Below are 13,520 nucleotides of genomic sequence, written 5' to 3'. Positions count from 1 at the left end.
TAAAAAATGTGGCCTCTAATTGGGAAACCAGGTATGATTCCCTACTCCTCCACATGCAGCCAGCTGGGTGACCTTTGGTGAATCATAGACCTCTTAGAGCTGTTCTCAAAGAGCAGTCCTGTCAGAGCTGTCAGTCTCCCCTCCCTCACAGGGTCTGTTGTGGGGAAAAGGAAAGGAAGGCAATTGTAAGCCACTTTGAGACTCCTGGTAGTGAAAAGTGGGGTCTAAAAACCAACTCTTCTTCAAAATATACACAAATAGTAAACTCCACTTCTACGGGTACTTGAAATATGCTCTATTGTCCATTTTCCATGTATAAAGCTAAAGGTATCTCCTGTGCAAGCACCAGATCATGGCTGACCCTTGGGGTGACGCCCTCCAGCGTTTTCATGGCAGACTCAATACGGGGTGGTTTGCCAGTGCCTTCCCCAGTCATTACCGTTTACCCCCCCAGCAAGCTGGGTACTCATTTTACCGACCTCGGAAGGATAGAAAGCTGAGTCAACCTTGAGCCAGCTGCCGGAATTGAACTCCCATCCTCATGGGCAGAGCTTCAGACTGCATGTCTGCTGCCTTACCACTCTGCGCCACAAGAGGCTCTTTGCATGTATACGTGCCCTTAAATCCATTCTGATTTGGACCCTCCATTAACAGAGGCAGGATTGGATGATCCCAGAATGCCAATTTATCCAGTTGTGTGGGACACCTTTCAGCTTTTGCAGTCTAAGGATGAGGATAGGATTCTTGCAAGTGTGAGATCTACCACTTGTAGACACTACACCTGCCCCTTCTGGCTGCTTACATCAGTCAGACGAGCTGACAAACTGGGTCTGGGAGACAGTAAATGTCTCTTGGTGAGATGGAGTGGTTGCTATTAGCTTGAAGAGGGCACTAGTGCATCCACTCCTAAATAAACCTACTCAGGACCCAAGAGACCTGAATACCTATCATTGAGGCTCAACTCTACCAAGGTGACAGAACGAGCCATGGCTGGGCATCTTCAGGGATTCCTGAACAAAGCAGATGGTTTAGATCCACTCCAATCTGTTTTCAGGCCTGGTTATGGGACAGAAACAGGAGACAGAAACAGGGGATCATGACCCTAGGAATGATAGTTCCCCAGTGGGCCCTGTGCATCCCCTGGAATTATAGCTCATCTCCAGGTGACAGAGATGGGTTCTCCAGGAGAAAAAGGGCTGTGTTTGAGGTTGGAATCCATAGCCTTCTAGTCGGGTCCCTCTCCCCTCCAAATCATGTCCACTCCTGGTTTTTCCCAACCCAGAACTGGCAGCCCTAACCATTCATTCTCCTGAACTTCTCAACAGCTTTCAGTACTATTGATCATGATATGTTTCTGGCTCCCCCTTTGGGACTAAACCTGGAAGGGACTGTTTGACACTGCAGTGGTTCCGATCTGAACTCGAGGGTAGGTTTCAGAGTGTGGTGCTGGGGGACTGTTGCTCTGCCTCTTGGTCTTTGGCCAACTGGGTTCTTTGGACTTTCATCTTGTCCCCCATGATGTTCAATCTCTACATAAGATCAATGAAGATCAATGCATCTGGAGATCTGAGCTGGATTGTCCCCAATATGCAGCTGTACTTCACAGGTCCCAGGGAGGCTGAGGAAACCATGAACAGGTGCAGTTTGAAATAGATGAAGGCTAACAATGGCAAAATGGAGGTGCTCCTGGTAGGTCCAGCCCAGGGTTATCCCATTTTGGACAAGCACTACTCCTAAAAGTGTTTCAGGGGGCTCCAGGATCCAGGCCTCCTGTTGGGTAAATGGGTGGCAGCAGTGGCCAGGATACCTTTCACCAGCTTCGGCTGGTGAGCCAGCTGTCTCCCTTTGTGGGCAGAAAATATCTTGCCACTGTGGTACATCTAGTTTAAATTATTGCAATGTGTCTGCATGGGACGCTCCTTGAAGACTATTTTGAAGCCACAGTTGGTCCAGAATGCTGCAGCCAGAGTGTTGGCTGGAGAGGGTTGCAGTTACGCCACTCCTGTTCCATCTACACTGGCTTCCAATTTGCTTCTGGGCTGAGTTCAAGGTGCCAGTGTTAACCTTTAGAGCCCCGTATGGCCTGGGACCCCTTAATGGCCACCCTCTTCCACATGAACCTACCCATTAACTCTGATCATCCTTGAATGCTTTGCTTCCGCTGACCCCACCATCTGAGGCTAGGCAAGCGGGAACCGGACGAAAGGCCTTCTCTGTCCTGGGGCTATGATTTCGGAATGCCTTCCTCAGGGAGATATGTCCGTCTCCAACAGGTGAAGAGTTCCTTATTTCACCTGGCATACTTCCAGCAATGGTTGTTAGCCCTCCTTCTAGTGCTGTTAGTTGATGTGTTTTTGGTTTTACTTATTTATTTTATTTTTTGCCTGTAGGCAGAAGTTGATTGACAGGAACAGAACACAAAGATGAAAAGGACCCTGGAAAGCGTCCTATTAACAAAAGATGTCCAGACCAAAGCTCCAGGCCTGTGCCATAACTTAGGGCAGGAATACTTAGAGCTCCTGAGTTTGATCAGCTCTCATTGGAGGGAGAGTGCTCTAGTTGTCTGGCAACATCAGCTTATTATCTATTGGCCCCAAGCAGAGTTAGCTTCAGGTTTACTGGATGAAGCCCCTACAATCCAGGAAAGTCTTTATGCAGCCTTTTCTAAATCAGAATCTTGGTTATCTTGGCTCATTCTTAGGTGCTCCTGGGGGCAAGAATAGTACTCAGCACAGAGTTTTAATTCTTGCCAAAGCAGCAAGTGTCTTAATCTTCAGATGTGACTGAGGGGGAAGGTCTGGCTGCCTCCTCCTATATAGGATTGTGTGTGTGTGTGTGTGTGTGTGTGTGTGTGTGTGTGTGGCGGGTTGTTTTCAGATGAACAGGCCAGTGGCTTGCAAGAAGCAGAAGCTCCAAGTCCGTTCCTTTCTGTACGATGATATTCATCACTTGGCCATGACTGCAATGAGTGTAGACTTTGTATTCCATTGTGTGCTTTGTGTGTATTGGCTGAACATCTCTGTTGGCCAGTTCCAGTGCCTAAAGCAGGGGTAGTCAAACTGCGGCCCTCCAGATGTCCATGGACTACAATTCCCAGGAGCCCCCTGCCAGCGTTCGCTGGCAGGGGGCTCCTGGGAATTGTAGTCCATGGACATCTGGAGGGCCGCAGTTTGACTACCCCTGGCCTAAAGGTTTATTTCTGTCCCAGGATCCACAGGCAGCACCAGGTGTCAGATGAACTAAGCAGTGGCCCAAAACAACAGACAAGGTTTGGCAATCGGTCCTGTGCTCTGCAAAGTAAATCTTTTTCCACAATGAGTGAACACCTCTCAATTTTTGGACTGGATTTACAGGTTACTCAGGATACTATCAATCTTCTCTGCTGGAGGAGCACGGTCAGCTTTACATCTATAGGCCAGGTTGATGTGTTTGGATTTTCTATTTTTAATAGTATTTTAATTGTTTAAATGTTTTTATGCCCACTACCATGTGGACTCTGATTGGACAATAAAACTTTCTAAATAAATAAATTCATGAGCGTTACACAACTGAAATATTGTACTCCCCTGAGATATTGTTCTATGCAGTGAGAGTCAAAATACTTTCTAAACAAATACACAATAGATTAATCCGTTTTGTTTAAACTCTGGGTCTCATACTTTTCCTTTCTGTTAATCGTTGCTTAAGTCATGTGTTGGTCTGAAGTATCAGAACAAAATTTGAGTCCAATGGCACCTTTAAGACTAACAAAGTTTTATTCAAGTTTTAAAGGTGCCTTTGGACTTAGATTTTGTCCCGCTTAAATCTTTGTTTTCCAATCCGTTTAATCCCTGGGAAATAGATGTGTGCCAAGTTTTGACTTTGGCTTTGACTGTACTCTTAGTATTGTGTAATATGACAGAAACATTGGTTTCTAAATGGCTTGCATCCTTGTGTTGGCAGAGTTGAAACGTGCAAGGGACGGGTAAAGCACCAGACTGCTTAGAAGAATAGAAAAGTTTTATTAAGAAGAGAAACAGACTTTGCATAGAAAGAGTAAAGAAACACCTAACTGTCTAACTGTTCTATTGTCTTCATTTAGCCTGTCTGTTCTGGAGGCAAGCAGGAAGGAAGTGTGCTCAAAGGAGCAGGGCGCCTCTAGTGTGCCAATCAGGACATGGGAGGAGATGGTTTGAAAAACATCAGGAAGTTCTAAATATGCTAACTATACGTCTTTTCCAATGTCCCTTGTAAGAATTTCTCCATATGCTATTGAATCGTGCACACAACAAAGTGAATGAAGGCAACAGAACAGACAATTCAGTCTCTTTCCTCTTTCTATGCAAATTTGTTATCTATATAAAACTAGGCTGGCTCTGCATTTACTTTGTTTTTTTCCCTTGTTGATCCTGCTGAAATCAGATCAATTTGAACCTGGGTCTTCCTCCTTCCTATCCCCTGAATTGAAACAGAAAGTGCTCTGCACTTGATTGGGGAAGCTCAGAGCGGGGAGGGGAATGGGGGGTCCAGCCGGCAAGAGTGATTTATTTCTGTCTTTTGACTGCTGAGCCAGAGCAAGCTGGAGGAGGAGCCAAGTGCAGCATGAGGCTGCTTGTTTCTTTGTATTTTCCGGATGGCAGGAGGAGAGGATTGGAGACAGCAGCCTCAGAGAGAACAAGGAGGGGGAAATAAATCCAAAAGGCAAATCTCCATTGAGAGAAGTGTAGGCTCCTGGAGATACCAAAATGAGGGCAAAAATAAGTCTTCTTGCAAGGGAAGTCTTGCAACTGGAACCAGGCAGTCTTTAAACTGACGTCCTGACCAATCAGGGACAGACTCCTTTGCAACAGCCTTGGAGGCACAGGTAGGAAGTTAACCTGGCAAAAAGCAGAGTTTGCTGGTGACACTCTCCCTACCTTACTAGAAGGTTGTGAGGACAAAACAGCGAAGAATGATGCAAACTGCTTGGGCTTCCTTTGGGCAGATGGGCTGGGATTGAGGAGAAATAAATAAATAAGGGCAAACATTTGAAGTAAAAATAGGAGAAGAAAATTTCTGCAAGACTTTTTGAATTTATAAGGTCACATTTTTGCAAATAAATTCTTTTAAACTGCTTTTTTGGGATTCAAACCTTATATCAGAACAAGCATTCACAACTGAAAAGTTATCCTTCTGGCTAGGCAGTTTAGCAGATATAGCAAGATAGCTGCATTGATTGATTTTTAGTTGGTCTGCACCCCTACCAAAGGGTTATGAGCAATAACCATAACCATATAATTTTTCTTTCACCTTTGGCCACTATGTACACTCACTCAATAGATCTCAGATATGATAGTTCTCATAATAGTTTGTCATTTCTTTAAATAACACTTTTCCACAGAATTATATTATCAGGCTATTAAAATTACAAAGTGCAGCTCATTAATGCAAATATCTGTAATTCCAACCACAAAAAAAACACATTGTACTTGTTCAATTACTTGTTATTCCTATTGCACAAAATGTTTCCTGATTTCCTTCAAGGGTAATTCCAGCTTCTCCCTGCTAAACTGCAAATAAATTTATCTTCTCAAACTGCACAGAACCATCTTATACTTTCTGTTGGAGATTCGATATGTTCGTATTCAAATGTCACATCAATACATTGTATTTTCCCTCAGAAGTAGGTCAAGTAATTCTAGTTCAACTTAATAATCAGTCAACTCCTTTCTTGATTCAGCATTGGGTCAGAAATTATGACCATCATTGGAGAATACCTGGGGGGGGGGGGGGGAAGCTGCCTAAAGCAGTTTAGTTTAAATTGAATTGGTGCATGTGTACAAATCCCAGCTTAAATCCATGTTGTGCCCAAGTCATGAACACTCCACATTTCAGCCAGGGATATATTCACATTCCCCAAAGGTTCCAAATAACAATGGCAACAAGTTTTGGAAAAGTTCTAAATGCAGGAAACAGGTAACATTTTATTAGAGACTCTGTTATTTCTTTACCTAGTCTTGGGTTCCTTGATATTAATATGATAAGACAAGAAACGCTCAGGTCCTCAAGTGGTCATCTCCCCACCATCAAGATGACTTATGGCAACCCCATGAAGGCAAGAAACCTTCAGAGGTGGTTTGCCGTTGCTTGCTCCATGTCATGACCCTGGGCCTATTCTGCAGACAATAGATAATGCATTTTCAATGCACTTTAGAAGTAGATTTTCCTGTTCCGCACAGGAAAATCCAACTGCCAAAGGACATTGAAAGTGCATTATCCTATGTGTGCGGAATGGGCCCTGGTATTCCTTGGTGGTCTCCCAGCCAAATACTGCTCAGGGCTGAAGCTGCTTAGCTTCTGAGACGTGACAAGATCAGGCTAGCCTGGTAAATTTACCAAGTGGTAAATATATAATTAACCAGCTAATTAACAGGCAAATATACATCGACTCTTTAACCTGCTTTGGCATCTGAAGGCAAACTTATTTATGTAAATATTTCACACACTCCAAGGGTAAAATACTGTCCTCAAACCAGTTCTGACCCAGAGTTGTTGTTGTTCCGGTTATTCTTTATCCTTCAGGTAAGTGAAACCTTTACAAAAATCCATTCACTTTCATAATTGGCCATGTCTCGGATCATGGGACTTGACTGGACAAAAGCCGTGTGGGCTGGAGCTTGTGGTAAAACTGGAAACACTATATGGCTCGTATTTGCTCAAAAGGGAGAAAGAATGGGCTTGTGTCTCCTGTGGGATGTTTTGTATTCTCATGGCAAATCCAGTTTGTTTTTGTTTAATGCGCAAGGCAGCCCTTGCATAAGAATATGGGTTGGCTCCAGCCAGTTTTTTTTCACTCAGTCTCACCTAATTCTGCTTACTGTGGTCTGCATCTAACAGGGCTTTTCCCATGCAAGTTTCATAATCCTCAACAAAGTCCCTTTTTGTATCCTAACAGGCTCCCCTGCTTCCTGTTTTCACTGGTGGAATAGCTGGCTAGAGCCAACTCAATCCTCTAAATCAGCCCTGTGACCATGGAGGAGCCCCTGAAATGATTGTTCAAACTTTGAGCCCCAAAAGTGATGCCAACTGGCCACACTTCATTGCCACACACCATCTGACTTGAGGAGGACTGGTGCGTAAGAGACAGGAGGTGGTTGAAGCTGGGAGTAAACATGCAGGGTCTGCCCATTTCTCAGGGGCAACAACCACAGAATCACAGAATCACAGAATTGATCCCTCTCAACCTCCTTTTCTCCAGGCTGAACATTCCCAAGTCCCTCAACCTATCTTCATAGGGCTTGGTCCCTTGGCCCCAGATCATCCTCGTCACTCTCCTCTGTACCTGTCAGGATTGTAGAATCTCTGTCATAAATTAGCCTGAGTTCCTCCATGTCAGTTATATTGTTTAATGGGACCTGGCGCCTGCTAGCCCCGGCCTTGTAGTTTGTAAGCAATAAAATAGAATAGTGATGTTATTCTAACCTTATCTTGTTGTGGGCTCACAGGGTTGTTTGTACCTCTCTCAAGGATGGGAGTTTGGAATCCTGTTTTTGTTTCACATATGTCTTTCTTCACTAACCCCCCTCCTTGGGAACTGTCAAGCTTTGGGCGGGAGAAATGTATTGATAAGCTGAGGCAAATCTGGCTTCGAGTCAGATTTGACTTTCAGTCCAATGCGTATAGTGCTAATCAATAAAACTATTTTCTTTTGAATAAGTTTTGTTGTGAGTTTCCTGTGCGTCTGACATCAAGTCAAATCTCACAACTCCTTTCACCTGCAAAATGCAGGGCGAGGGACATACTTTTTCTGAGCAGGGAGAGGGCCTGGATTGGGACCTCTCCCAGGGCGACGGCGCGAGTGCCGGCCCGCACAGCTCGGGCATGATGCGGGCAATCTCGGGGACAACCCCGGGGCCCGAGGAATTTTTGGAACGACACGTCACCCAGCGCAGGCGATTGTCTAGATACGACCGCCCTACTGGGGATGAGAGGTGGCCGGAGCACCTGGGACTGCCTAGCTACGCGCTGGAGCCTGTGGGTGAGACACAGGACTTGCAGTACAAGCTGGACAGGGTGACTAACTGGCTGCAGGATCTTTCGGGTCGGTTGGATCCGGAGGAGAAGCGCCGAACGCAACGCCTGCTGAAGGAAGTGCTCGGTGGTGGTGCGCACGATACCAGCCTGCGAAGAGTGAGTGGTGGGCTTGCACTGCAGGAACACGGCATGGCGGACACGCAAGCGGCAGCGGATGCTGAGGCGTTGGCCAGGGCCAGGGCGCAGCTGGAAATCGAGGCGGAGGCAGAGGCTCGAGCGAGAGCGCAGCGAGAACAAGAAGGCGAGGCCGAGGAGCGAGAGGACGAAGGCGGCGCGGGCGGCGATGGGGCCGGAGGGGACGGCGCGGACGGAGGCGAGGATGCAGCGGTGGCGGCAGCAGCAGCGGCGGCGGCGGACGTTGCGGGAGCCGAGGCGGCGGCGGCAGCAGCGGCGCGCGAAGCGGCGCGAGCGGCAGCGCGAGCAGCAGAGGCGGCACGGGCAGCGGAACGAGCAAGAGTGGCGGCGGGGAGAGGACGAGGCATCGGCCGTGGTGCAAGACCCCCAGTACCGGCCCCGGCACCGGCGGATTGGGGCCCGGGGCGCCTACCGGCCCACCTCCGGGGTGTGGAGATGCGGAGCACCTATAAATTCAAGGCTAAGTTTTCCGGAGACCCCTCCGATTTTCCTACGTTTCTGGTGCACCTCCAAGCCTACATGATGGAAATGGGGTTCACTTTCCAGGACGACGCTGAGAAAGTGCGTTTCGTGGGTCAAGCCCTAGAAGGAAAAGCAGCCAAGTGGTTCGTGGACTTGTACCGCTATCACCCCCAAGCCATCCGTGACTACAACCATTTTATGAGAGCCCTGCGCCAGATGTACGTGGAACCGTTCGAGCGAGAGACCGCGGAGAAAAAACTCAGGGCTCACCGGCAAGGGAAGTTGTCAGTGGTCGAGTACGCCAGGGAGTTTAAGGAGCTGGCTTCCTCGGTGCCGGACTGGACGGAACCCCAACGCGTGCTGTCGTTTGTGGGGGGCCTCAATCCTACTCTGGCAGACAAATGCCTCCTCCTGGAAGACCCGCTTACAGTCGAAGGGTGGGTCCAATTGGCTGGGGAGATGGAAAATCGATTGGAGCGAGCTTCGATGGTGCAGGTCCTGGCAGGCAAAACCGTGGCGAAAACTTCCACCCCGGCGAAAGCCAAGCCCCGAGCCAAGTTGGAGCCGTCTGAGCGCACCCGGCGCATGGAAAAGGGGCTGTGCTTGGGTTGCGGCCAAGCGGGGCACTTTCTCGCACACTGCCCGACAAAAGCAACAGCGACCCCGAGGGCCGTGAGCAGCGCCCCACCGAAAGCCCAGCCTGCCAAGAAAACCACTCCAAAGAAAAGTGCCAAGTCTCTCCTGGTGCCAGTGGCTACCGTGCCAGCAGTGGACGACTCGGAGGAGGGAAGCGGGCTGGAGGACGAGGATCAAGCCGAGGAGCAGTCGGGAAACGAGGACGGTCTGCTGTAAAGGCGCCCCGCCAGCAGGCCGCCAACAGGGGCAAACGCGTGGTGAGTGATTCCCCCTTGCTACTCCTGCCTGCCAAGCTCTCCAACCCCAAGTCGGGGAAAACAGTGGGAGTCCGGTGTATCGTGGACTCGGGGTGCACCCAATCCCTAGTGAGCCCGGCACTGGCCGAGACTTTGGGGGTGGGAAAGGTGCCGCTGAGGGAACCCTTGCCAATCACCCAATTAGATGGGAAATGTGCTCCCGGAGGGGAGGCCACAGCGAAAACGCGCCCAATGGACTTGGACATAAAAAAACATTGGGAGCAAATCCAGCCTTTGGTAGCCCCTCATTCTGCCTTCCCTTGTGTGTTGGGGTTGGATTGGTTGAAGGAGCATGACCCCCTAGTGAAGTGGAAAGAAGGGACTGTGGACTTTACCTCTCCCGCCTGCGAGCAGCACGCTCGACCGCGGGATCCCCCAAGTACGGGGATTGTGGCCGCTTTGGGATCGGGGGGGGCAGCGCTCCCTCCTGAGTATCGGGACTTTGCTGATGTGTTCGCGGAGGTCGAGTGCAACCAACTTCCTCCCCACCGTAAAACTGACTGTGCCATCGAACTGAAGAAAGGGGAACCACTCCCCAAAGCCAAACTTTATTCCATGAGCCCCCGGGAAATGGCGGAGCTTAGGGAGTTTCTGGATAAGAACCTGGCGAGGGGTTTTATTAGACCGGCCACGTCTTCATTGGCGGCCCCGGTCCTTTTTGTAAAAAAGAAGGACGGTTCGCTACGTTTGTGTACTGACTACCGTGGGTTGAACGCGGTCTCTACCTGCAATGCCTACCCGCTCCCCCTGATTAAAGACTTGTTGGGCCATTTGGGGAAGGCACGGATTTTTACGAAATTGGATTTGAGGGAAGCCTATTACCGAGTTCGGATCAAGAAGGGGCACGAATATTTAACGGCCTTTAATACCCCCCTGGGGCAGTTTGAGTACACCGTAATGCCGTTCGGCCTCGCAGGCGCTCCGGGCGTGTTCATGAATATGATTAATGAAATTATGCATGATTTATTGTACCAGGGGGTGTTGGTTTATATTGATGATATTCTTGTGTACTCTGAGAATGTTGAGAGTCATGCTGATCTGGTCCGCGAAGTGCTCAACCGCTTGCGGAAGCACCAGTTGTTTGCTAAACTGTCTAAATGTGAGTTCCACCGCGATGCGGTGGAGTTTTTGGGGTTCCGTGTCTCCCAGGCTGGGATTGAGATGGACCCTGGCAAGGTGCGCGACTTGCTGGCTTGGGAACCTCCCCGCACCAGGAGGCAACTGCAAAGTTTCCTAGGATTCGCTAATTTTTACAGGACTTTCATCCCCAATTTTGCCAAAGTGGCGTTGCCCCTCACTGACTTGTTGAAAACCAAACAAGGGGGAAAAGCGGCGAGCCGCCCGGGGACGCCCCTTCTGTGGACTCCCCCCTGTCAAGACGCATTTGACAAACTAAAGTTGTTGTTTACGTCCGAACCAGTACTGGCCCATGCTGACCCTTCTAAGCAATTTACTGTACAAGTAGACTCCTCGGACGTAGCAATGGGGGCCGTGATCCTCCAAGAGGGGGAGGACGGGAAGTTACACCCGCTGGCCTATCTGTCAAAGAAATTCTCGGGGGCAGAGCGAAATTGGGCAATTTGGGAAAAGGAGGCGGCTGCAGTAAAATTGGCCCTTTCCACCTGGAGGCATTGGCTAGAGGGGTCCGCGATCCCATTTGTCGTCTGGACGGATCATAAAAACCTTCAGGCACTCAAGCAGCCCCGATCGCTGTCCGCCAAGCAAATGAGATGGGCGGAGTTTTTCGCCCGTTTCAACTTCTCCCTCAAGCATCTGCCGGGTAAAATGAACTTTTTGGCAGATGCATTGTCACGCCTGCCCCAGTACAACAGCAAACGAGACCCATTGGTGGACACCGTTTTTACCCCCGCCCAACTAGGGATGGCCGCCGTGACGCGCAGCCACGTAAAGACTGTTCCGCCCATCCCAGGGGGCTGGGTCCAGAAGGAGATGTCACAAGATCCGGAGTTTGGCTCCCTCCGCCCTGATCTGACTGAGAAGGGGGGGCTCTTTTTTAAGGGCGAGAGACTCTTTGTTCCTGTTGCGGCCAGGGGAAAAGTTTTGAAACTTTGCCACGACGCAAAAACGGCTGGACACTTTGGTTTCGTGAAAACTCTGCACCTAGTCAGGAGACAGTATTGGTGGCCGTCCCTGCGCAAAGACGTGGAGAAATACGTGCAGGGGTGCCCTATTTGTATTGCCTCGAAACCGGTTGGGGGCAAGAAAAAGGGGCTATTGCAACCACAGCCCACCCCCTCTCGTCCATGGACAGATGTCACTATGGACTTTATTACGGACCTCCCTCCCAGCCACGGGCACACCGTTATATGGGTGGTAGTGGATGCTTTTTCTAAACAGGCTCACTTCATTCCCTGCACGGGAGTGCCTTCAGCACCAAAATTGGCTTCTCTTTTTATTGAACACGTGGTACGTCTGCACGGGATCCCGACACGTGTCCTGACGGATCGGGGCCCCCAGTTCGTTTCCAAGTTTTGGAGGGAACTCTTGAGACTATTGGGGGTGGAGCAAGCCCTCACTTCGGGTTATCACCCTGAATCAAATGGCCAGACCGAAAGGGTAAACCAAATCCTGGAACAGTATTTGCGTTGTTTTATCAATCACCAGCAGGACAATTGGGTCTCCTTATTACCGCTGGCTGAATTTGCCTACAACAATGGGGTTCATGCCTCAACAGGGGTATCACCCTTTAAAGTAGTGTATGGGACTGATTTGGCGACAGCCCCCACCTGGGAACTCAGCTCCACTGAGACTCCTGACATAAATAAATGGGCATCGACCATCAGTACAGGTTGGCCAGAAATTGTTGCTAGCCTCAAAGAGGCGAAACAGGCCTATAAAGCTCAAGCAGATAAGAAAAGAGTACCTGCACCTGATTGGAAAGTGGGAGACCTGGCCTATTTGTCTACTAAGAACCTGAGGTGCCAGCAGAAATCTAAGAAACTTGGCCCTAAATATGTGGGGCCATTTAAAGTGGTAAAACTGATTAATCCTGTGACTGTTGAGCTAGCTTTACCAAAGACTTATAGGAATGTGCATCCGGTTTTTCATTCCAGCCTGCTGCGAAGAGCTCCGGTCCCAGACGAGTGGCACCCTCCTCCAGACCAGCCTGTGCCAATTTACATCGACAAAGACACCCACTATGAAGTCAACCAAATTTTAGACTCTCGTTTGCACAAGGGTCGCCTTCAATATCTGATCGAGTGGAAAGATTTCCCCTCGGGGGACAAAGAGTGGGTGGAGGCAGGGAATGTGAAGGCACCCCGCCTTCTCCGGGCTTTCCATCGAGCATTTCCTGATTGTCCTTGCCCGGTAGATGCAGGCTAGGTGGGGGAGTGAAGTTAGTTTTAATGCGGAGGGATGTCAGGATTGTAGAATCTCTGTCATAAATTAGCCTGAGTTCCTCCATGTCAGTTATATTGTTTAATGGGACCTGGCGCCTGCTAGCCCCGGCCTTGTAGTTTGTAAGCAATAAAATAGAATAGTGATGTTATTCTAACCTTATCTTGTTGTGGGCTCACAGGGTTGTTTGTACCTCTCTCAAGGATGGGAGTTTGGAATCCTGTTTTTGTTTCACATATGTCTTTCTTCACTAACCCCCCTCCTTGGGAACTGTCAAGCTTTGGGCGGGAGAAATGTATTGATAAGCTGAGGCAAATCTGGCTTCGAGTCAGATTTGACTTTCAGTCCAATGCGTATAGTGCTAATCAATAAAACTATTTTCTTTTGAATAAGTTTTGTTGTGAGTTTCCTGTGCGTCTGACAGTACCCTTTCAATTTTATCTACGTCCTTCTTGAAGTGAGGCCTCCAGAACTGCACACAGTACTCCAGGTGTGGTCTGACCAGTGCCATATACAATGGGACTATGACATCTTGTGATTTTGATGTGATGCCCCTGTTGATACAGCCCAAAATGGCAT

Source organism: Paroedura picta, chromosome 9, assembly GCF_049243985.1.
Source record: "Paroedura picta isolate Pp20150507F chromosome 9, Ppicta_v3.0, whole genome shotgun sequence".
Classification (NCBI taxonomy): domain Eukaryota; kingdom Metazoa; phylum Chordata; class Lepidosauria; order Squamata; family Gekkonidae; genus Paroedura; species Paroedura picta.
This window is presented reverse-complemented; position numbering follows the sequence as displayed.